Source organism: Typopeltis vanoorti, chromosome 16 (genome assembly GCF_054136105.1).
Source record: "Typopeltis vanoorti isolate ZY-2024b chromosome 16, IOZ_Tvanoo_1.0, whole genome shotgun sequence".
Classification (NCBI taxonomy): domain Eukaryota; kingdom Metazoa; phylum Arthropoda; class Arachnida; order Uropygi; family Thelyphonidae; genus Typopeltis; species Typopeltis vanoorti.
Window position 1 is genome coordinate 64,290,527 of NC_143564.1, and position 26,604 is coordinate 64,317,130.

Genomic DNA, 26,604 nt, shown 5'->3' on the forward strand with positions numbered 1-26,604 from the left:
GTTTGATTATTGTCTATTTGCATATTTAATTTGCCATCTTCACTACTTGTGCCTGAATAGCCAAAATGTTTTGCTTGCTTTATAGGTTTACAAATTTGGGATGCATCTGATGTTTTCAATGTTACAGCTCATTTTATAGTAATTTTATTGCTAATTTTCATACTCTATTTGTTGCAGTGCTATTCAATTCAGTTAAAGAATCCTGAAGACTTGTACTGGATTTATTTAAGAGTATAAAAAATAACAATCTGCAAGCTGTAATTAACACCTTCAATTTTGATATCAGGATTACTGGATTACTGCCAATTTCCTTCATAATATGATCCATACAGATGACATGTAGCAGCAGAAAATGTGTGTATTCTTGATTTTACATCAATCTTCCTATATCTAGTTCAATTCTGACCACTAACAACTCAAATACTGATTAAGTACTGCTTGATATAATGTCCTATTTACACCACATAACTGTAGTGTTTTGAATTACTTTTTCTCTTTGCACCTTGTCATATGCCTTTTTTTTTTTTAATTTTTTTTTTTTTTCAAAATCTGCAACTTAAATACAATTTCTTGTTATATTCCCATGATTTCTAACTATCTGTTTAAAATTGACAAGCTGATCCTGATAACCTATACTTGAACCCAGCTCTTCCTTCTCCAAGTTTCTCTTCACAATTTTCCTTAGTCTTTTTCTCAAGTATGTATTTGCATAAATCTTACAGTACAGCAATTCCTCTGACATTGTTTCCTTTCCCTTTACACAGACAGATACAACAAAAGATCTACTCTAATTATCTGGAATATGAGCTTCTGCCTAGTCCTTCTGAATTATGCAATGCAGGCACTGCAAGTCTTTTACACCTTCATATTTGTTCTGGTTGAATATCATCTACTCCAACTGCTTTTCATATTTCAGGTTTTTGATTTCTTTCTACCTCAAGTATTGATATGTACTGCTTATTGCGTTCCTCTTGAATAATTTTTGCCACTGTCACTTCCAATGTTTTTATTATTATTATGTGACACCTCCAAGGAGTCCAAAGACTCATCAAAGGAGGGCACCTACTCTACAACTCTCCACCTCGACTACTCAATCCACCAACTACAACAAACCACAACTACCATCATCATCTATACCAGGCATGGCCAACTTCATTCTATATGAGGGCCAATATATTGAGTGGTAGAGTCATGGGCCGTACACTTTTAGACAGAACTAAATTAAAAATAAACTCTGCATTTTTTCAAGGCAATAGTTATATGTATTGAATTACTATATTTGTTAAATCATTTTACTACTGGAAGAACAATATAAAATACTTGATTGATTTAAATAAGTTGTTAAATTAAATTTTATTATATATTTCTGTTTTTTATACATGTAACACAACTTAATGAGAACACTATGGGCGTTCATGTGCGGCAACAAATTCAAAGTCGATTTTCAATGATGATGATGATATTCGTAAGAAATCCTAAAGGTGGTCTTCAGTCAGTCAGCTTCTTTATGACGATTTAACCGCCCTCATAGTTGAGAAAGTGCATTCACATATGTATGTATGTGCTTCCAAACAAGATGCAATTCTCAAGCTGAAATCACTCAGTGCAGGATATTTTTCCTTTGATACTAGTTTCCAAAAGTCAATGCCTATCTCCACCCTTGACTGGAAAAAGGGGTCATTTTGAAGGTCACACAACTCCAACTGAATAGAGTCATGCTGCTCTGAAATGTTGCATTTCATTGGGTTATTAACTAATGTCAGTTGTGGTCGCATGTCACTGAAGTCAGAAAATCATTAGTGAATTGCTCCAAAAGCGGTCTAACACTGTCACAGAAAACTTGAAATCAATGTCATGGCTCTCCTCCAACTCTCTGCAGGAAGGGAAATTCATCAAGTTTCCTCTTCTAGGGTAAATTTAAAAACCTTCAGTCGACTTATGAACCCATCTAGGTGTCCAACTAAATCTGAGATTGTTTGGTTACGTTCCTGTAACTTCATGTTGAGTTCATTCATTGATGTCTGTTAGAAAGACGAATAAGAACAATAACACTGTTAACTGTGAAACTGATCACTGTAACGAGAGCAGAGCAAGTGACTTTCAATGATGCGTTACTCTGGAGCACATAGAAATCTATCACTACCAAAACTCGCACAGAGAAGCAGATTTTATAAATTGAGTAATCATTTTGAAGCAATTTTGATTCCGTGTTGAGAATATAAATTGTTTCCATCATCAGAAATAATGAATATAATTAGTATATCAATCAGAAAATCTATGGTCGAAACTAATAGCTAAATTGATAATACATATCATTTAATATAGTTTTTATCCTGCCGGGGCCACACAAAATCATGTTATGGGCCGCATGCAGCCTGCTGTTAGCCTATGATCTATACCATCTACTGTCCACCACCACTAGTATTTTCATAGACAATCACAAACATCCATGCCCATGTCGGATTCAAACCTGCTGCCTTTTGGCTGGAGAGTGGATAAGCTAATCACTTGGCCAACATTATTATTATTATCATTATTTTTTTAACCTACGACCACCTCTAACTTCTTGAGCCATCCGCAAGTTCTCATTTTTCTCTCCTTGTAGACAAATTTACTACATACTTCTCTGCTGAACCAATCTTTCTTCAGTCTGCCAAATAATCTCAAGGTTTGGTTTTTGTTTTCAAACTTCAATATTTTCCTTGAATACTACTTGCCGGCCTGGTTGGCCGAGTGGTTAGCACATCTGCTCCCCAGCCAAAAGGCTGCAGGTTCGAATCCTACCGTGGGCATGGATGTTTCTTTGTGAAAATACTAGTGGTGGTGATCGGCAGTAGATGCCGTTGGTGTAGATGATGAAGGCAGTTGGTGAAGATAGAGAGCTGTAGAGTAGGTACCCTCCCTTGACGTGTCTTTGGACTCCTTGGAGGTATTATGTAATAATAATAATATTTATGGTCTGCAGCTCATGAGTGAAAGCTGTTGAACTTTATTCTTAAACTTTTTCACACGCTTTTCTTTTCAACATGATGCTCAATTTCACTCTGCTTAAAACCAAATTTCAATGATGACCACTTCCTAATTCAAATCCTCTGATGCTTATGTTCTGTACCAACATAAAGATATAGCTATCAAAAATGACATTCCATGAGACTTGGTGTTCTATGTGAATCTTTATGTGGAACGTGGTATTAGTAATGGCTGATATATGTCCTAAGCAGAAACACAGCAGGTGCTCAGCATTATTATTAGCTTCTTTTTCTTCAGAGTTACCTAAAGCATTTTTACATATACTGATATTCATTTCCTACTGTGCTATTTAGATCAACAACAAGAACCAACTTTTCCTTTTTATGCATAAGTGTCTTTTGGTTTAAGTCAATACTGAATACAATTTGGTTAGTTATATCCCAAACTGCCAGTCTATCCCTGTTCATTCAGCATGCAAGTAGATACCTACTAATGGGGGATGTACCATGACAAGGTGTGGATCAGATGTTGTCATAAGCTCCAGCCAATTCTGCATTTTCCATAAAAGGCTACATAGAAGTCTCCTCCCAGTTATCTAGCTTTGATCCTTTACATGGCCTCAATTTACATTTTTTTCAGTTTGGTCATAAAATTAACAATTCTCAGCACGAATATGTTCTAAGCAGCAGCAGCAAAGTACTTCAGGTGAATTCCCCCCCCCCCATATACTATGAAAATAATGTATGATTTCATTATCTTAACTAAATGTTATTATTATTGTGGAATTTTCTTGAATTCAAAGACTTACTAACGAGTAAGTTTTCATATCAGTAATATTAAAATATTACAACTGAAGAATAATTATGTAATATATGTAATGTTTAATGGGATTATTATTATATTTATTTTCTTTATGTTCATTAGTAATTTTTAGATACTGCTAGAAGAACAAATGAAGTGTCTACTAAATTTCTTGTCTAGAACGTATTTTAATACTTAGAGAGGAGAGAGAGGAAAAAAAAAAAAAAAAAACACTAAGTAATACAGCAAACCCATCGAATTTCAGATCAGATAACCAAAACAGGAAATCAATATGCTTTAGAAAAGCCTTTTAGTTTTTGACAGCGTTTATTTCACACTATATAATACACCTAATAAGGTTAAATTCTGTACCTGCCAAAGTAATCACAGCAATCGTGCCTTAATAACATTCAATATTCCTAAACACAAAATGTAACATTTTCATATGGATTCGTTTAAGAAATTCAAGCAGAATCTTTAGATAGGTCAACTTAAAAGTAAAGGTAAACAAAATACACTATGACATAAAATGAATGCCTTTTTTCTGGAAAAAAATATTACGAAATCATGATATTTTAAGCGACAACAAAAGTATTGTGCCACATACGCTTCTATTCCACAAAACAGAAACAAATCAGCTGACTCTCACTAGCACCATGCAACCATCTTCAAGAATCACTACACTGCTGCCACCTCTTCAAAATTATCGAGAATTTCAAAACTATTATTCATTTATTTATTATTTTTATTCCATAACCAAGAGAGAACAACTTTACCCAATGTATTTTGGAGTAATCAAAAATTTAACTTTATTTTAAATCAATATGTAGCGAAGTGTAAATAATTATAACGGGAAAGATGAGATACAGACTTTAGAAAAGTCGAGGGGGGGGGGGGGGAGATGTTCTGAGTTTGGCGCAAATATTGGAATGGCAATGAGACCCGCTAGGTTTTAACACGTTATTAACAGATATATTGTTGTGTTATTACACTTCTAATTTCATTATGTTTATTTATTATTTTATGTAAATCCTACCCAAGAAACGTTATGAACATATAGTCTGTTCTTACTCCGTGGAGATACCGTCTTAATAGTAATAATATTTAAGTTAAGGGATATTATATCCCTTAACTTAAGTTCATGTCGCCGAATGGAAGCCTTTGGCTCTTCATTATTATTAAAAAAAAAAAAATCAGCTAACGCCTTTTAATTCCCGTATACGGGAGTAGGCGAGGCCATTTAGCCCTATCTAACTTTTGGAGACTGAGTGGGCAGTTCAATCTCCACTGGTACCCAATCAGAGACAGATGGCCCAAGGCTATCACTAATTAAGCGGTACGCAGTGAAGAGAGACGGCTCAAATGTGCCGCCATCTCGTGGTCCCTAACCCTAACACAAATATATTTAATGTCTGAAATAATGTGGGTTCTACGGTCGATTTTCTTGAGTTTACAGGACGAAAAACCCGAGTTTCCGGGAGGAAAAACCTGCTTGCCCGTGCCAGAGATCGACTAACTCGGGAACCGGTCGAAAAAAGGCTTAGAAAAATTTCCTCTAGTCGCCGACTAGACTCGAAACCAAGACTTCCTTCGTGCGGCCAAGCGCGGTGGTATGCAAACGCCACATCCACTGAGCTACACAGGCTCTTTGATTATATAAAATTAAATAAAATAAAATAAGATAATAATAATAATAATAATAATAATAATAATAATAATAATAATAATAATAATATTTTTTATTTTATTTTATTTTTTTTATTGTTCTTTCAAATATTTACATATGTACTATGATCATCTATTCAGTATATTATTTTACAAGGTTCAGTACTTTGTGCTACATATAATGAGATTTAAATAGTAATGATGATAACATAGTTTTTTAAAAAAAAAAAAAAAATCAGCTAAAGCCTTTTTATTCCCGTATGCGGGAGTAGGCGAGGCCATTTAGCCCTATCTAACTTTTGGAGACAATCTCCACTGGTACCAATCAGAGATAGATGACCCAAGGCTATCACTAATTAAGCGGTACACAGTGAAGAGAGACGGCTCAAATGTGCCGCCATCTCGTGGTCCCTAACCCTAACACAATATATTTAATGTCTGAAATAATGTGGGTTCTACGGTCGATTTTCTTGAGTTTACGGGACGAAAAACCCGAGTTTCCGGGAGGAAAAACCCGCTTGCCCGTGCCAGAGATCGACTAACTCGGGAACCGGTCGAAAAAAGGCTTAGAAAAATTTCCTCTAGTCAACAATCACAATAATAATTTACAATTATATTGTTCAGAGTTACAAAAGTTGTATAATATTACATGTTGTAGTTTACTATTTTTTTTTTTTCAAGTTTGCAAAGGTGTGATTATACATCAGTATTTACACATATGCAATCAAAATATTATATTTCCTAATTCTCACAAACATACAGTGTAAACTCATGATTTACATTTTTTTATTACATTGCATACATTTGTTAGTTATTACATATATTACATACATTTGATTACATATGATACATTACATATACATTTGTTTACATATAATATTTACATTACATGCATTTGTTTACATATAATACATACATTACATATATTGGTTTACATATGATACATCTTGGATGAGAAGTAATTTCTTTGCTTTCATCCTCGAAGCTTTTATGTAAACTTATCTGAGGATGATACCAGTTGGGTATTATTTATTGTTTTTTTTTTTGCTGTGTTGGGAAGCTACGAAATCTATGATTAAGAAATTCGCGCGCATGCACGCACACACACACACACATACATACAATAAATTGGAATGTATTGATGCGTTGCTGAACTGGAAGCTTGAACGAATATATTGTGTTTCATTAAGTTTGTATGGTATTTTGGGTGCGTGTTTCTTGTTCGTAGTATGTCCTTAGAGCTCTTTTCAGGCTATTGTAGTTTGTAAGGTTTCTGTATTCAAAAGGTAATTTGTTTATCATGTCTGGGATGTAGAAGTTTCGCGTGGCCTTTCCGTAGTGATTATTGTATTTACATGTGATATAATTAGTTGTCGACCTCAGACAACTAATTCTGACAACTAACTTTGCTAAAACATTATTTCGATGATAACTACAGGACAGTCAGAAATACATACCATATAACAAGACCTCAGTTATATGGTATGTATTTCTGACTGTCCTGTAGTTATCATCGAAATAATGTTTTAGCAAAGTTGCACAGTGACATAAATGTTTTGCTGTCAGTATTTTGTGTTCTGACATTGCAGTGTATATAAAGTCGTTATTGTCATTTTGTTCTGAAAAGATCAGTTTTATGATTTTGTACTGTAACGAGATTAATCTATTTAGTTTGTAGGGTGCACCAAAAGCATACGTTGTTATAGGTATCTTAGTATATTTTGGAATAGTGCTTTGTATATTAGTGTTTTTAGACGTATGGGAACTATGTCTTTTAACCTGTAGAGTTTGCCAGTTATTGTTCGGAGTTTGCTGTATAGATGGTTTATGTCGCTATTCCAGTTCATATCTGCATCGAAGTAAATTCCAAGGTATTGTATTGTTTCAATCTGAGTGATTATAGTGGTTTCGCTGTTCTGTGTGTTTTTTATGTTGGAGAGTGGATGTTGGAGTAGACAAGAAATAATAATAATAATAATAATAATAATAATAATAATAATAATAATAATAATAATAATAATAATAATCTTGGTACCGATAGTGGCTTTAGCGATAATAAAGAAATCATGCTCAAATCCTACTCAAGAAATCTTGACCAAATGTAGACCATTTGGTCTACATTTGGTCAATTGTACATTTGGCTTTACAACCGAGGAGAATGTTTGTCGTGATGAGCAAAAGCGTTGCTGTAGTAATCAAAAAAAAAAAAAATCAGCTAACGCCTTTTTATTCCTGTATACGGGGAGTAGGCGAGGCCATTTAGCCCTATTTAACTTTTGGAGACTGAGTGGGCAGTTCAATCTCCACTGGTACCAATCAGAGATAGATGGCCCAAGGCTATCACTAATTAAGCGGTACTCAGTGAAGAGAGACGGCTCAAATGTGCCGCCATCTCGTGGTCCCTAACCCTAACACAATATATTTAATGTCTGAAATAATGTGAGTTCTACGGTCAATTTTCTTGAGTTTACAGGACGAAAAACCCGAGTTTCCGGGAGGAAAAACCTGCTTGCCCGTGCCAGAGATCGACTAACTCGGGAACCGGTCGAAAAAAGGCTTAGAAAAATATCCTCTAGTCGCCGACTAGACTCGAAACCAAGTCTTCCTTCGTGCGGTCAAGCGCCGTGGTTGGCAAACGCCACATCCACTGAGCTACACAGGCTCTTATGTTGCTGTAGTAGTGATGGTAATTTATCTGAGGATAATCTGACATTGGAAATATCCCAATTAAATTATTAAAAAAACCTCCAAAGAATTAGAAAAAGTGAAAAAACGTTTAACGAAACAGACAGGATAAGAAAAAGAATATGACCAAGAAGAGGCAGAAAAGCACTGAACTTTGTAATCATAATACTAATAACAACAAGGTAAGTCAATTAAAATCTAAGAAAAAAGAGCAAGGGCGGCTTGTGCATAGGCACTGCAGAACTGCAGCAACCCCAATTTTTCTCTCTATATAAATATATTTATTAATTTATTTATATTTGCTTGTAATATTTAATTTTATCATCAACAATACTATAGAATTCTCTTATTTTGTATAAAAATCCATCTTGTAGCACTTAGGTGGGCGGAGGACGCTAGCAGCACTATGACACTGTGGTAAACACAGTGTCATATTGCTATGCGCCAGCATATGCACGTCATAGTGAGAGATGCGAGCTATTATAGTTCACCCACAGTTTGTAGATCTCTGCTTAGCGACTTGCCAAGAATAGTCGATTCATGCTGAAGGGGAGAAAGAAATGAAGGACGTACGAATTGGTTGTCAACTCGCGAAATCACGTTTATAGGTAAAATTTTCCAACTGTTATACAAGCAACATAGTTAACTAGAATGATCATAAAAGAGAAGTTAATTTTCCGACGTGTAATAATAAACAACTCATCTCACAATACGGACTGATTACCCTATCGGAATATATTATCGGAATGGATTCTGCTCCTGTTGACATGCGCAGAAGTGTCGAAGAGTCTCGAATCTGTGGGCGTACTATAGCTAAGGCTCTAAATAGCTATTTAGAGCCTTACTATTAGTAATGCGGCACTGTCCGTCGCGCAGTGCCACTGTTGTTTATATGCAGTTTGCGCCAGTAGCGGAGTGTTCATAGTGCTTATCGAGTTTACTCCGTCTCTTTAAATATTTGGACAATACAATTAAAGACGTAAAATTTGTTATAGTTTTTATTTTAGAACATTATTGGGGTTATGATAATGGATTTTATTTTAAAGTAATTTTGATTTATACTAAATGTATAATTTTATCGATAATAAACAATATTTTTTCATGTTTAATTTTTTTTTTTTAATTTTTACCATAATTTTGACATTTTATCCAAACACGTATACACTGTACTTGCAGTGTATATATATATTTTGAAAGTTGCAGCATCCCCACGATTTCAAACCATAAGATGCCACCGAAAAAGAGGTAATATGGTAGTGATTCAATCTTAAAATTTCCGCTAGCTAAGGGAGTCACTACTTCTCGTTTCCCGAAAGCGAAAATTAAAAACATGACAAACGTAATTGAAAAACAGAAAAGAAAAGCAAAACAGATAGTAGTTCCAGTAGGAACATTATTTTAGTAGCAACAAATATGGTAGCAACAAATACAAATCGCTTTCAGATTATGAAAGGTCTGTTGGAAGAAGCGAGAAAGAAATGTAAGAGAGACAGAATAAAAACCGCAGGTTTGCTACCTAGATACAGCAGTAACGAGTTAAGAAAGAGGACAGTGATAGCAAATGATTCTATGCGCAGGCTGTGTAGAAGAAACAGATGAGAGTTTTCAGATGTGAATGATGGCAGAAAAGGCTTGTATAAGAGGGATGGCCTGCACTTGAATTCATTTGGTACAAGGAGCCTGGAAAACTTACTTTATGAGATCTAATGTAGAGAGTCAGGAAAACTAAATCATCAAGGAAGGAATGGGAGAAAATATGAATGGCTCCGAACATGGTTATGCATCTGGTGAAGGGGGTGCAAAATATGCATTGGGTTCAAACTTTTGAGTAGATCAAGGGAGGGAAAAGAGAAAGTTCTACAAGGACAAAGAGAATGCATATCTAATTATAAGAACAAGCTAGGTGGTAATCTGTTATGTCTGTACACGAATGCCAGGAGCATCAGAAACAAAGAGTATGAATTCATTTCTTTATTGAATACGATGTAGACTAATATTATTGGCATTAGTGAAACTTGGCTATCAGAATCAGATATGGTAATGGGATTGAGTGTAATGCGTATACTATTTTTAGGAATGTCAGAAGAGATAGGAAAGGAGGGAAAACACTACTAATATCAGACGACTTAAGCCCAGTTAGGGTACAAACTGAAGAAAACAATGATTGTAACAATGACCCATGTAGCAGTGATTTGAGTCTATCTGGTGTGAAGTGGAGGCTAACAAAATGAAATATATGGTGGGGTGTTGCTACAGACCTGGCGGCTCAGTTGTACGGGGCAAAGAAATGCGTCACAAATTTAGCCTTACGGGTACTAAACGAATGATCATTATGGGTGACTGTACTTAACCAAACATTGATTGGGTAAAAGATAAATCTCATATAAGAATGAAGAAGAATTTATTGAATTGTTGCGAGACAACTTTCTCAAGCATCATGAGAAAGTATAAAACTCGAGGTCAAAGAGTTGGTTTTGTTTACAGCTTTAAAAGGGGTCAACTGGTGGTAAATGAATCAAAATGGTGGTGGTATATGAATATGCTTTATTAATTGTTAAATAAAAATGGTTTGAGAAAATTCCCTTCTATTAATTAATTCAAGAAGATTATCTATTTATTTGTTTTGTGCATGATTGCAATATGTTGCTGGCAAAAATCACGCACAGGTAATTGTGACTGTATCTTAGCATCATTATAACACGAATGCCAGGATATGAAGTTAAAGTTCAGAGGGCATATTGCAAAAGTGGCTAAAGGTCTTGTCTTAAGCTTTTCACAAACCACCGAGGTTCTCTAGATGTCTAGGGAACTTCGGTAGAGGATAAGGTAGATGAAATCAGTGATTTCGGCATGTGAGCGGATATAAAGTTCAAGTTCAGAGGGCATATTGCTAAAGTGGCTAAAGCAGCTCATCGAATTACTTGGTTACTGAGAAATATTCTGATAAGCAGAGACAAGTAGGTTATTATAATCCTTTATCGAGCCTTAATAAGACACTACTTGACTACTACGCGCCGATCTCAAGGATTGGCTCTATGCCTTCAGGTGTGTCCTATGTCTGTAAAAACGGGGACGACAGTTTGCTGTTCTGGGGGACGAAAAATCCGAGTTTCCGGCTCAAAAAACCCCCTACCTTCGTATGAGACCGGATAACTCACCTTTCGTCGAAAGAGACCACATAAAGGTTCTTCACATCTTTAATGGGAATTCGAACCCAGATCTTTCGACCAAAGGGCTTTTTCTATAGCGACTGAGCTACAGAAGCTCTACTAACTTCCAATCAATGCATCATTATATGTTATTTATATCTTGTTTGAAATATACTAATAGCGCTGTGTGCCTCTTCTGTAGTTCATACTGTTAAAACCTTTGTAGGACTATTCCTACACCGTCTTCTAATCATGTAAGAACTAGAGCAGCCACTGGCCAATAACCTTATGCTGTCCAGCTCCAAACAAATCAAACAAATTTCCCACCATATTCCTTAATTCGATCCACCTCCATTCTTTGGAACAATCTCCGTATACACTTTGTAAGAGTGTGTCATCCAGGTGGATATATTGCAGTAACGAGTTTTATTTATTCATATGGAGTTTCCTTCCTTTTCTCCCCGTCCCTATTGGGACGAGTTGAGCTCTCCTCATGGGGGGTTAAGCATTTATGGCTGTTGATCGGTGTGTTCACGGGGCTGGTTTGTCTATTTGCGTGATGAAAAACCCCAGAAAAACTGAGAGGAAAAAACCATGCTGTTCACGCTCAAGACCGACTAACTTGGCTATGGCTAAGGAAGATCCTTAAGCTCTTCACGTCGGCGACGAGAAGCGAACTCAGAACACTCCTTCCCCAAGCATATGGTTGCAAAGCGCATAGTCACTAGGCTAACCGCGCGGGCAGTAATGAGTGAGACAAAGGGTTATATGGAAACTGTGGTAAATGTGGTTTTGTCTTCCTTGCTATACCAAGCAAGGAAGACAAAAACAGAGAAAAACTACAAGTTCCTGTGGACAAAGAATTCCCAGATATTTTTGAGAAAGAATGAAAACACTCGAGTATACATAATTACAAGTGAATCCGACTTACACACCCTACCAATATAAAACACCAACTTTTCACATCCTTAAGAATAAGATCAGAACTCATTTAAAAACTACATGATGGAGATCTCAAACATAAGCGAACATATCCAGTCAGACAACATAAACTTCAAGGTCTTTGACTCTTTGAAGAAATGGTCAGACAACATTTCCACCAACACCAATTTCACAATCATACACACAAGCATAAGAAGTATAAAAAAACACTGGCTTACATTGATAACACAGCTCAATTATACCATGATAAACATAGCTGCGCTTATACTGACCGAAGTTGCAATAAACGACACAGAAATTTACGCATACAACATAAATAATTATCAAACCTACAACTTATGCAGACCAAACAAAACAGGAGGTGGCATTGTGGCATTTATCAAAGAAAAATACAATGTGACAGAAAAACAATCTCACTCCGAACATGCGGAAACACTAATTTTGGAACTCACAAATAGCCACAATAGTATCAAATACACAATAAACACAATATACAGTCCCCCAGATAATAATCCACTCAATTTTCTTCACGAGTTAGAAACATGGCTAAGCTTCATCGAACCGCGTACAACACACAGGTTCATCCTAATAGGAGACATTAACATAAATACTCTTGACCACGCTTCTTCAACCACTAACACATATCTTGATATATTAAGTCAGTACAACATAAACCCTACCATTAACTCCCAAACAAGAGAAGAAATACTCAATAACTCACTAACATAATCATGCATTGATCATATCAATATACGGGCCCTATCCATACATATACATCATCAGTAATTAACGTAAAAATTGCCGATTGCTACTTTGTCTCAACTTCGTTTTATTACGTTTCCTACTCCCCCCCCTCTCCCACAACCACAAAAGTCGACAAAACTCGATCATACTAAAGAGCATTGTCGATAACCAAGTAAAAAATACAGACTTGAATTCCCTACTTAAAATAAACGATCCGTAACATTATAAGAGAATTTTCAACTAAAGTTCACAGAAATATACAAAAAAGCAACAAAACGTTTACACAAACGAGACGACAAACAGACAACAATCCATGGATAAATGACGACATACTAAATATTATTACTGTAAAAGAAAATCTATCGAAAAAACTTAAAAAGCCACCCAGTAACACACATTTACAAACCGTATACAAAAACAGAAGAAATAAAATAACAACAAAAATTCGTAGGGCAAAAAGACACTACTACTTCCAAAAATTCATGGAATATAACAACAAAATTAAGCAAACATGGGCTGCACTCAACGAATTAGTAACCCGAAAAAAGAAAACTTCAGCACAAGATTTTATTGCAAAGAGTTTCGGTCAGGACCCAAACCAAGAGGAACTAGCAGACTCATTCAACTATGCTTTCACAAACAACATCACACAACTCAAAAAAGACCAACTACCAACGATCAACAAAAAATTACCGACACAAAGTCAACAACAAACGATGTATTTTCCACCCATAACAAAACAGGAACTGAAAGAAGCAATCCTACAACTGAAACCAAAGACCACTCCAGAAATAGACAAAATAAGACTCACAGACCTTATAACACACTTTGAAAAAATGAATCCAATACTTTTGAGACTTGTGAACATAATATTCTACACATACTATTCCACATTATTCCACAACAACAAAAAACTGCAGTAATTACGCCAATATACAAGCACGACAAAAGAAACGATACTTAGAACTGCAGACCAATAGCTACACTACCATTCATCTCAAACATTTTAGAAAACATAACACACACCAGACTACAGAACTATTTACAGAAGTACACCATCATCTCACAAAACTAATATTGCTTTCAGAAAACAAAAAGCACCATTACTTTATTAGAAGACATCGCCGACACAATAAACAAAGCTCTCGACAAAAACAAATACGCCATAGTTATGCTGCTGGACCTAACCAAAGCATTTGACACGCTTGAACATGACATAATACTCACCAAACTATACTCAATAGGTATAAGAGGAACACTGCATACATGGTTCAAGAACTACCTCTCAAACAGAACACAGGTAACAAAAATAGTTACATGTCACAGTCGGAGTATACAAGTAAAATACGATGTACCTCAAAGTGCCATATTATCACCCACTCTATTCAACATATACATTAACGATGTTCATAACATATCCATAAGAAGTCAAATATTTCAATACGCAGATGACACTGCACTACTAGCAATCCACACAGACATTAACACAACTCTCTGCAAAGCACAACAAGACCTAAACGAAATCACAACATACTTCTACCAAAACGCAACTCTAATCAACGGCACAAAAACACAGATGTTGATAATACACAACCCAAGAATCATACGCCCTGCATCACTATTGATACATTGTCACACATACCGCTGCATTAACAACAAAAATACCTGCCAATGTATCGAAATCAAACCTGTAACACACGCAAAATACCTTGGTCTCTATATAGATTCCCACCTTAAATGGACAAAACATATAGAATACCTACACACCAAAATCCAGATCATCGCAGCAAAACTCTTCCAAGTTAAAGACATTATTCCACCCAACATAAAAAGACTCCTATATCACGGAATCTGCGAATCCCTACTCAGATACGGAATAACAATCTATGCAAATACATCAAACAGCCACCTAACAAAATTAGAAACACTACACAGGAAAATCGTGTCAGCATTGATCTGGACACCTTACACGCAACAACTAATATCCGACAAGCACATGGTGATACACAGAATTCTGAGCATTAAAAACCTGAAACACCCAAATGCATTAACAATGAATTACTTCAACATCACATATCGAAACAACAGAGACACATATCGTATAACACGACCTACAACAACTGTCTACATCCCCGCACCCTTCAACAACTCATACGGTTCTTTTGTGAGATCACATCAGATACCCACGCAACTCAACAACCTACCAAGAAAGTTAAAACACGTAGATAACTACAGAACATTAAAAAACGAACTCTGGAAAATATACCAACAAAGTTAAGAAACCATTAACAATAATATACACATCACAAATCACTAGCATCCAAAGCCTACATCCCATGCATAAACAGTATCAACAACATAAATAGTGAAGGCTAAATCCCACTCTCTTCATAAAAGCTAACCCAAGCTTCGAAGTATGTGGAATTAACACGCCTCACTCATCTACAAGTAACCCTTATAAGCAAATGCAGAAATTTGTATGTATAATCATTCTTTCTCAAACTTAAAAAAAAATAAAACAAATAAAATAAAATAAAAAAATAAAAAAATATTCAAAAAATTCTGTATAATATTCGTTGTTAATATTAGTAGAACATGTGTTGTAAATACATAATATAAAGGCAAAAAAGTATTATTAAAAATTTTAATTGAAATCCAATGTAGGAATTGCAGCACTTAGTTCTGAACTCTGTAAAATTATAAGGTGCAATGTCACACAAGATGTTTATTGTATGTATAAATATTTTAGCAATCAATAAAAAATATATCATTATTATTGTTAAAAAATATTATAAATAATAATTATTATAAATAATAATAATAATAATAATAATAATAATAATAATAATAATAATAATAATAATAATAATAATAATTATTATTATTATTATTATTATTATTATTATTATTATTAACAGAGAACTCCTGAGAGTCAGAGACTCATCGAGGGATGCTACATTCTATGCACACCAGCTATCATACTTATTCTTGAATTCATTCACACTGCTTGCACTCACAACATTCAAATACAATCCATCCAACCATGCACCACCCTCTGAGAGAAAAATCTAGCCCTCATACCCTTCTTGGAGGCCTTCATTCTCAGCTTCCAAGGATGTCTCTCGTCCTTTCCCCATCCTCCATACATTGAAAAATTCCACCAATTGAAATCCTGTATGACCCTTTCAGAAGTTTGTAAGTCTCAATCATATCACCCCTCTTTCTCATGTTTGCTAGAGTCTGCAGTCTACAAATTCTCAATCTGTCTTCATAATCAGTATTCCACAATATCCTGATATCATTTTTAACACTTCTAACATTTTAACATTTTTTTAACATTTCTCCAATATATCAGAATCACAACGGAAACCAGAAGACCAGACCTGCACACAATGGTCCAAGTGAGGTGTTATCAAGACCTTGTAAAGAGGCAAAATAACATCCTTATCTTTACATGTGAACGTTCGTTTCAGCATTGCAATTATCTTTTGAGTTGTATTCGCAATCTTTGCTACACGGTCCTTGAACTTCAACTTCCTATATACTAACACTCCAAGATCCTTACCTCATCAGTTTCTTCTTCTGGCATAATCCCACCAATATAATACGACGCTGGATATCTAATCATACCTAAGTGAATGGCTTTACATTTACTCACATTGTACTAAGACCCATTTTCCCATGCCCACAATTCCATCCTATTGAAATTATTCTGAAAGACTGCATATCAGCAGCATTCCAGATTACCCTACCTATCTTTGCATCATCAGCAAATAACTGTATGTCGCTTGTAAAATCCTTCCCAATATCATTAATGTACAGATTGAATAACAGTGGACCAAGCACTGATCCTTGTGGTACACCACTTGTTACCTTAACCCCTTGCAGACTCAGATCCCCCGTATACCACTTTTTGATATCTGTTATTTAGCCATCCTCTTATCCATGCTAATATTGTATAACCCAAACTCATTTTCTTCAATTTATGCAACAGTCTACCATGCTGTATTCTGTCAAAAGCCTTAGCAAAATCCAAAAAGTATCATGGTGTATCCATTCCCCTTTTCTAATTCAATGGTAACATTGTTATGGAATGTTAGCAAATTGCTAAAAATATCTGAGTATATTAGAGAGAAAGCCCATTTCCTGGTTTATCTCTCCGATAAACTCGGTTGTTTCACCCCAAAGAACAGTATGCTAGCCAGAAGAACAGTGATCATAATTTACAGTCATAGAAGACAATGCAAATAGGATTAGCAATCCTATTAAAGGTGTCAAGTTACTTGTTTTTGAGTGTCCATTGAGTTTAATATGAAAAAGGAATATGGGATAGATTTATGTTAAGAACAATTTGCTGGTTTTTCTTTCTTATATGCAGGGGATAATTACTTCGAATTATCCCCTGCATATAAGTCTAGACAGTTACTTTTTAGTGAAAAGTGAAGAGAATTTTGAGGTAAGCAACAGAAGATGTGCAGAGTTTAGAATATTCTGACATCTGCTTTCATCTTTTGATAATGATGAACACGCACATTTTCATTTCTTCTTGGAGAACCTAGTTTAGCTGCAAATCTATCAGCACTTTTGGGAGGATCTGCTTCAATAGTTTGGAATATATTTCTTTATAACATTCTCCCGTTCTGTTTTTCAAGTGCGTGCAAAATTGTTTTGAATGCAATATGTTATCTTTCAGACTTTAGCTAATTATTCTCAAAATTCTCTAACACCTTTTATTCACAAACGAAGTAAGCTGATCATGTTTATTCCTAAGAATTTTAAGATCTGTCAGAAGCCATACTATACCTCTCTCTCTCTTATCATTTAGTAAGAGCATGCTATCAATAATTATCAACACTTTCTCTGAGAAATGATGGTCGACAAGTGCCTCCATCCTGCGATCTTGTATCTCTAACCTCAATAGGTATATATTAGGTCTAAAAGAGTGTGAGTTCTACGTAAGATATATTCGATCTCCAGAGTTAAAATTCCGAAATTCATCAAAGAAACTCTACTTTGTCCTTGGCAAGATCAATGAACACCTGGTAACATTCTGAAAGAAAAAAAAAAGGTTTAAAGAAAGTTCTTAGAGTCAGAATGTTGAATCAAACATGACTGTCTTTCTTTGGGCGGTCTATAGATATGGAAGAATATTTTATATTGGAGGCGTGAAGTAGCTTGAGAAAGCTTCATCTTCGGTCTCCAGCAAGGTTTCCAAACTGTGTAAGTATAAATTAAAAAAAATGGAAAAAAAATTGATAAAAATGAAACAAAAAAAATCCTTATTCCATCCATGATACAAGTGAGCTATAGGTTTACTAATAGGTTTATGATTTTTACCTTTCATGGGCAAAAATCATAAACATTTCCCAAGGGCAATAAAATATATCCGCTAATGCCTTTTATTCCTATAGGAAATAGGCAGGAAAGTTTTAGCCCTGTCTAATTTTTGGGGACTTAGGGGAAGTTGATCTTCACCATTAGCCAATCAGAAGTAGCTGGCTTAAGAGTATCGTTAATTTTAAATCGCATTTGATGTAGAGACTAAGGTAGAGTGCTGTCCTTTAGCCGTTCTTAACTCAGACGCCGTATCTTATTGTCTGGAAGAGTATGGATTTTACAGTCGATTTTCCTGAGTTTACAGGATAACAAACCTGTGTATCTAGGAGGAAAACCCGCTTTCACTTGCCACAGGTCGACTAACTCGTGAACAACCGGTTGGAGAAAGGACAGAAAAGTTTCTCTGTTGGTGATTAGAATCCAAGTCTTTCTTCGGGTGGTCTAGTGCTATAGATGTGAACGCCGTTTCTACAAGGCTACACAAGATTTTATACAGGCAAATATTTTTGGGAAAAAATAGCATTAAATATAGGACATATTGTTTTTATTCTGAAAATATGCTTTTTTTACTTAGTTATATATTATATATCTGTTTTATAACTTAAGCACCAAAGAGAAAAATTAACCCAAAAACTTAACCCAAAGGATGAATTTTCATGCAATTCAGTAAAAAGCAGTTGATATGAGATGTAAAAGAAACACTCACAGAAATTGTTAATACATATTTTAATTCAGTAACAAGTGGGTATATGAAGATAGACAAAAACAAGACGTGAAATTTAGATCCTCAGAGTGTCTCAATATGGAACGCGGTCATCATCCCTCACAGCAATACAGCACTCAAAACGATGTTTCATGTTGTTTATAACGGTGTAAATGAGTTCAGTTGGTAATGACAGCCATTGTTCCTGCAAAGCTCCTAATTTTCCAAGGTTTTGGGGAGATGGGAAGGGATATACAGCAGGAACATATCTACTTACAGCATTCAGATCATTCTCAATAGGATTAAGGTCAGGAGACCACTCACACGTAAGATAGTCTTTTGAAGATATTAGTTCGCGAGCTTTTCTCAATGAAGAAGATCATCATCATCATCTTGTAGGATTAGGATAAACGTCTCTCCGTATCAGGGCCGGCTCTACCGACGGTGCAAGACGCGCATTTGCACGGGGCGACAAAGTTGGCATAAACTATACGAAAAATAAGGGAGAAGGGGCGGCAAAATATGCTACTGCACGGGGCGACTATACGAAAAATAAGGGAGGAGGGGCGGCAAAATTCCTACGGGCGACCCTGCCCCGTATTGCACTCAAACGGACGAATACAGCAGTCCAGAAATTCTTTTTTATAAGTTGCAGCATTTGTGGTTCTGTTAGGAAGCACAGACAGGTCGTTGCATCCAGCGGTGAATGCTGGTCTGAAATTCACGCTTGCTCTTGTTATCATTCAGGGAGTGAGAGGTGTGATTGAAGTCTGATTAGCGGAATAACGAATTACTGTCCATTTAAAACTATATATTTAGAAATTTATGTACATTTAATCATACAAATACAACATTTATTTTACAAATGATACTCTATCTTTTTCAATTTAGCTACTTGAATACAAATTCTACCCTACAGTTCTTCTTTATGAACTGGCCAATAACATCGTCATAAAAAGTTGGTTGTAACTTAATTTTCCAATGAAACACGCACACTTGTAATGGCTGGCTGAAGCTCACTGGCTACAGCTACTTGGACTTGTGTTTAAGACGACGTGAAGGGAGCGGAAATGGCTATGTGCGCGCATGAAATCGCAGTGCTGCAGCGAGAACCTGGAAGCTCCGAAAACCGAACAAGCCAAGGTAGCTTTGACTAGACGAGCAAGCATCTGCCTTTCAATACACAACGCAAAGCTCAATTATTGCCGCGCAAACTTAAGACGTCTTCTGTCTACAAAAATAAAAGCCTAAATGAAATGCTTACAAATGCATGCATTTATTAACAAATAAATAGTACTTCTTTCTCAATTAATGAGCTTGCGTAGCAAGCATGGAGAATTCGTCACTGGTTGCATCTACTCAACGACATGCCTCAGAAACCATCACACTTCCTCCTCCATAAATGTCCTTTCACGGATATTTGAAGGATGACAACGTGTCCGTAATAGCGCTTTGTAGAGCAAATCGGGGCATATCTGTTCATCTTCTCCTGACTGACTAAAAACTGACTAAAAGAATACACGCTTAACAGACATAACACTGGCCTCACAGACTTTGCTGCTTAATCCGTAATCTCAAACAATAACAAGAACAGTATATTTTCTGCTATAACATCAGCAAATGTGTAGTTCTCTAACCTAAAAAATTCTCTGCTAGGATCAATCAATCATATAATAAATATGATTGATTGATCTATTCACTATTATTATATAAATATAATAACAGTGAAGCTCAGAAGTCGTTTCGTGACATCACATTTCTGATCTGATACACGTGCCCTTATTTCTTTCTTATTCTTTTTTAAATCTATTAATACAGTGATATAGCTACACAGAAGCGAAACACACGAGTACATCTGAACTTTATTTTTATTTTTACAATTTATCTTCAGCGTTCCTCCGGTAGATGGCAGCACGTTTTGACTGATTATTGGTTTCCAAACATTCTCTTTCTTATTCAGAGATATAAACGCAAATGTTATTTTAATAAAATCTTCAATGAACCTATTATTTAGATACTTTATAACATATTTGAAAGAATTTTATTCATTAAACCACAAAACGAAGAGCAAATTAAGAATTATGTATGCTTTAAAAATAAACATACGCAAATTACAAATTTGTTTAAAATGAAGTAAACCAACACCACCTAATAAATATAATGCAGAATATTTATGTGTTGTATTACTTATAGGCAACTGTATTTACTTATAAATACATAGAGTTCTTTTGATGAATCTGATTTCAGAAGATATTTGAGAAATAGTAAAATAATAGTAACCATACGAAACTTCCGTTACAGTCACATTATAACGTTTCAAATTACGTAGAATCAGATATTTATGCCATTCAATTTTAATTTCATATAAGGACATCGAACTGTCCGCTTTTTTTTTATAATAAGTATTATTACTGATAATGTATGCTATATAATCTCACGTTTGATTCGTATCAGATATTGTTTTTAGTCGTTATTTTTTTATAAAAATAGGTTGTTTTGGAGATACTTGTGCCCATAAGGTTACCATAAATAAACACAATAACACAAAGAGAGAGACTGAATTACGGATCATCATCAGTGGCATGACGCAGTTGATTTCAAAATAGAACTTGAACGACGGATTAGTTTAAAACAGTGAGAGACATGTGAGCAACGCAAACTAATAATAAAGTATATATTGTAGTAAATAACGCATTTTAAAGTGTAATACGTGCTGTTTACTTTATACAAAATTCATGCGAATGTTACATCATATATTTTAGTCTAATGTAACACACGTTTGAGGTTTGTTACTTCCTGGATTGTCGGGCAAGGGCATGTTATTATTTGCTTTAAGCAATGTGAGTTATGACATTGCAGTGATATGTGTGAAGATCTATTATCACCCAAGGGTTCTAAAGATGATGAGCTGAGAATTGTTTCTGTTTACTATCGCAGAACTGTGTATAAACTAATCAGTAATTAGGTTAAAGTCTGTCTATAAATGATGTAATGATCCTGATGTATTTTTGTGCATGAATACGAGTAATATGTCATTTACGGAACTGATAGATATGATTGTATAACTTTGGGTTGGTTAAATCGTTTACTGAATGTTGAATGAGCATAGTGAATAAAGTAGCCCTTTTAGAACCATAATTATTCGCAGTTTTGGTGCTGTGTGTTATTTTGGTAATATGAATTCGGTGTTTCACATGCCAGTTGCTTCTTACGATTATTGATGGTTCTATGGAGTCAAACACTCAGGGTCTGAGTTATTAATGTCATCATCTAATAAGGTAATGGTTCCTTTATTTTTACGAAATCCGAATTGTGTGTTCGATATTACACTAATTTTTTTCTGGATATGTAGATATGTCATCATTAACAATTTTTTCCCTAATTTGTCTGTTATCGACAGTGCACGATATTCTTCTATAATTATTAATTTTATCGGTTATTCCTTTAATTTAATGAAGTTATTGATAAAGTTTTTAGGTTTAGTGGTATTTTGATAAAATTCTATCTGCATTATTCTAAAAATTAAATTTAACAGTCTGATAATGAACAGCGATAAGACGCAGTAGAATTTTGATATACTTGGAAGTAGTATTCACATCTAGGGAATGTTTAAAATTAATTTTTGAAATAGTCGTATCCAAATCTTTTTGTATATTAATAATATTACTGTTCGTCTTTCTAATATCTGATATAATTCGTTCCCTGAAATTGTCATTAATCTGTCTAATAGTTGCATGCTTGTTAAACCACGTTTAGCAAAGTTCTGCCAGCCTGATTGGCTGAGTGGTTAGCATATCCGCTCTCTCCAGCCAAGAGGCTGCTGGTTCGAATCCCGCTAGGGGCATGGATGTTTGTGATTGTCCTATTAACTCTTTGTGGAAAGGGCATCTACAACCCTACCACTACATCTAGAAGGAGGCTTCACCCCCCCCTCCACAAAAAGCTCAGTGAAGCGGGAATGACCATACAGCATCAAAATGACGTCACATATGAATACTAATTAATTATCAAAGTTATAGACAGCAAAGTCGGAAAACTAGAGGCCATCGCGTACTTCGATTGGAAAAGGCCCGAGTTTGTTTCGATTCTTTTCGTGACTAGAGGAGTCTTTATAAGGTGAAGTTAGTGATCGCCGTGGTAATAGGGTTTTCTCTCTGGGAAACTCGGGTTTTTTCAATTTCGCATGCATCCAGTCAAGCGATTTTTCTAAGTATAATAGACAATGTAACAACAACAACAACAACTACAAAAAAAACCTTAGGAATTGTGTTCAGTACATTCTTCATGATTGGGATGTTGAGCATGGAACGGAATGTTTCGTTAAGGAGAGCCTGGTTATAACAATTCTGCTTACTTTTATGATACACAAGACTACTGATCAAAACGTTCCAAATAAGTTGATGGTCACCAATGAGAAGAGCAAGAAATTGGCTGGCTGATGAACGAAAGGGAGCAGGGTTCTGAGGAAAGCCTTCAGAGAGCTGTTTAATATATTGTTATGTGATTTAGGATCAAATATTAAAGGTAAAAATAATTCTCTCCTTGCTAATATGTAAAGTTGGGGAGAGTAGTCAATTATTCTGATGATGTAATTTCTTTAAGGATGATCTTATACTATAAAATGATCGAGAAAGCAGAGTCTTAAATTTAATGTGAAAAAAGCAGAAATCTATTTGATTCGGTGAGAAGATAAGATTAAATTGACATAAGCTTCAGAAAAAGTTAATGAATAGAAAGATTTGTATTTGGTCGAGTGAACAAAATTTTAATTCTGGGATCACAGCAACTAAAAACGTTCAGTAGATTGTAGGAGAAAGTTACGCTGGTATACAAGTTTTTCTTCATCTTAATTACTCACCAAGATTTTTAATGACTGTTAAGAAAATCGTGGATATTCCGTGACGATTGATCAGGTGTGTAAAGGGAATGTATCATGATAATTATGATACTCGGTTGGTTAGTTAATCTGATGAAGTTATTTAACAGGAGACGGAGATGAGAGGTAGTTGAAGTTTATAAGTTAGTTCAGGGCGGGTATATATAATATAGATAGAAAGTCTTCTGCATTTGGCTTAACCAGACTCTGTTTGACTTCGCAATACAACAAGTGAATAAAGTCCTAAACAGACGGTAAGTTTCGGAATTCGCGTGTCGGTTTGGCCACAGTGGTGATTATTCAGTATGTGGTTAACTGGTGGCCTTTTTTATTTCTTTTTTCTTCGGCATTGGGTTCATCAGTCTCACCCTGTGGCTGTTCGATTGCCTTTCCTCTGTATGATTCGGTTTACCCTCACAAACATAAAACCAACCAGGAACACATTTGGTAACAGTTACATTAATATTCTGGAATAGAACACATATGAATTCTTGTAATTGGTGGATTTCATGCTGTTTCCATCCTGGATAGACTTGTGTCTTCCAGTGGAAGGTTTTTTTTTTCTACATAAATAAATAAAATAGGTTTATTATAAAGGAAACAAATACACAGTCTTCTCATTCAAATATTTACAGAAGGATGTATCAGCTTATGGTATATAATAATATACCATGAGCTGATATTTTCAGTTTAATTATTTAATAATAATAATAATAATAAAAGGCTTTCAAAAAATTTATGAAGCATTCCAAATTCTGATCAAAATGGATTTTTATAATTAATGCTAAATTCCAGTATTGAAGGGATTAATTCTCTTTTATGCACTACACTGGAAAATACATTCCTACTTAACAGCTTTGAAGGAGAATACAATCCATTTATCTCTTACAAAAGCAACTGTTAAAAATTCTATATCAATAAAATAATCTTTGAAGAGTATAAATAATATTATATCATCCAAATGAAGCATTAGCAATTAAGTATATCCTGAAAGGAATTTCCTGCTAAACTAATTACACAAAATAGTATATAAAAGAATAAATATGAAAAGCATATTAAGAACTGTCAAAATCATTAAAAGTGTGGAACTCAACTTTAGGAATATTCAATTCGTTAACATTATTAATAATAGTTTTTTTATTGATCTCTCAAATATTTGCATATATACAATTATTATCTTGAGTAGCATTCATTATAATAATTAAGGGATACAAATCCCTTGTTGTTCAACTGCCAGTAAGCAAAACTCTAAGATCGGGGACTACGAATCTATGAGTTTCATATATATATATATATATATATATATATATATATATATATATATATATATATATATATATATATATATATATATATATATATATATATATATACCGAAAAACTATCGGCGAATCCAAGTATAAATGACCACTTGGTAGTACAACGCCAAGTCAACTCGAAGCAAAGGTGGAGCAAGCTCCCTCACTGTCCTTGATATTTTCTCATAATGTAAACATCGTTAATGTATATGTTGAATAGAGTGGGTGATAATATGGCACCTTGAGGAACACCGTGTTTTATTTGTATACCCCGGCTGTGATATGTACCTATTTTTGTTACGTGTGTTCTGTTTGAGAGGTAGTTCCTGAACCATGTATGCAGTGTTCCTCTTATACCTATTGAGTATAGTTTGGTGAGTAGTATGTCATGTTCAAGTGTATCAAATGCTTTGATGCGTGTCAAAAGTTAAGTCAAGCGGTATAAGGACGTCGTACTTGTTTTTGTCGAGAGCTTTGTTTATTGTGTCGGCGATGTCTTCTAATAAAGTAATGGTGCTTTTTGGTTTCTGAAAGCCGTATTGGTTTTGTGAGATGATGGTGTACTTCTGTAAATAATTCTGTAGTCTGTTGTGTGTTATATTTTCTAGGATTTTTGAAATGACGGGTAGGATAGCTATTGGTCTGTAGTTCTGAGTATCGTTTCTTTTACCGTGTTTGTATATTGGCGTAATTACTGCAGTTTTTTGTTGTTGTGGAATAATGCCTGTGTCGAATATTATGTTCACGATTTCAAACGTATTGGATTTATTTGTTCAAAGTGTGTTATAAGATCTGCGAGTCTTATTTTGTCTATTCCTGGAGTGGTCTTTGGTTTTAGTTGTAGGAGTGCTTCTTTCAGTTCCTGTTTTGTTACGGGTGGAAAATACATCGTTTGTTGTTGACTTTGTGTCGGTAGTTTTTTGTTAATCGTTGGTAGATTGTCTTTTTTGAGTTGTGTGATATTGTTTGTGAAGGCATGGTTGAATGAGTCTGCTAGTTCCTCTTGGTTTGTGTCCTGACCGAAACTTTTTGCAATAAAATCTTGTGCTGAAGTTTTCTTTTTTCGAGTTACTAATTCGTTGAGTGTAGCCCATGTTTGCTTCATGTTGTCGTTATATTCCATGAATTTTTGGAAGTAGTAGTGTCTTTTTGCCCTACGAATTTTTGTTTATTTCTTGTGTTTTTGTATAAGGTTGGTAATTTTGTGTTACTGAGTGACTTTTTGAGTTTTTTCCATAGATTTTCTTTTTCAGTAATAGTATTTAGTATGTCGTCATTTATCCATGGATTGTTGTCTGTTTGTCGCCTCGTTTGTGTAGGTTTTGTTGCTTTTTTGTATATTTTGTGAACTTTAGTTGAAAATTCTCGTATAATGTTACAGGATCATTTATTTTAAGTAGGGAATTCAAGTCTGTATTTTTTCCTTGATTATCG

The 26,604-nt window shown here is 34.9% G+C and overlaps 1 protein-coding gene across 1 annotated transcript in view; it reads right to left on the minus strand.

Moving 5' to 3' along the window:
- LOC150098077 (vesicle-associated membrane protein 4-like) overlaps positions 1 to 4,444 on the minus strand; it is a 100,141-nt gene extending 95,697 nt beyond the window's left edge. The window contains exon 1 of the mRNA XM_090406380.1: positions 4,379 to 4,444. The gene's annotated coding sequence lies outside the window, so the exon portion shown is untranslated. The remainder of the gene's footprint in view (positions 1 to 4,378) is intronic.
- Between the last annotated feature and the right edge of the window lie 22,160 nt (positions 4,445 to 26,604).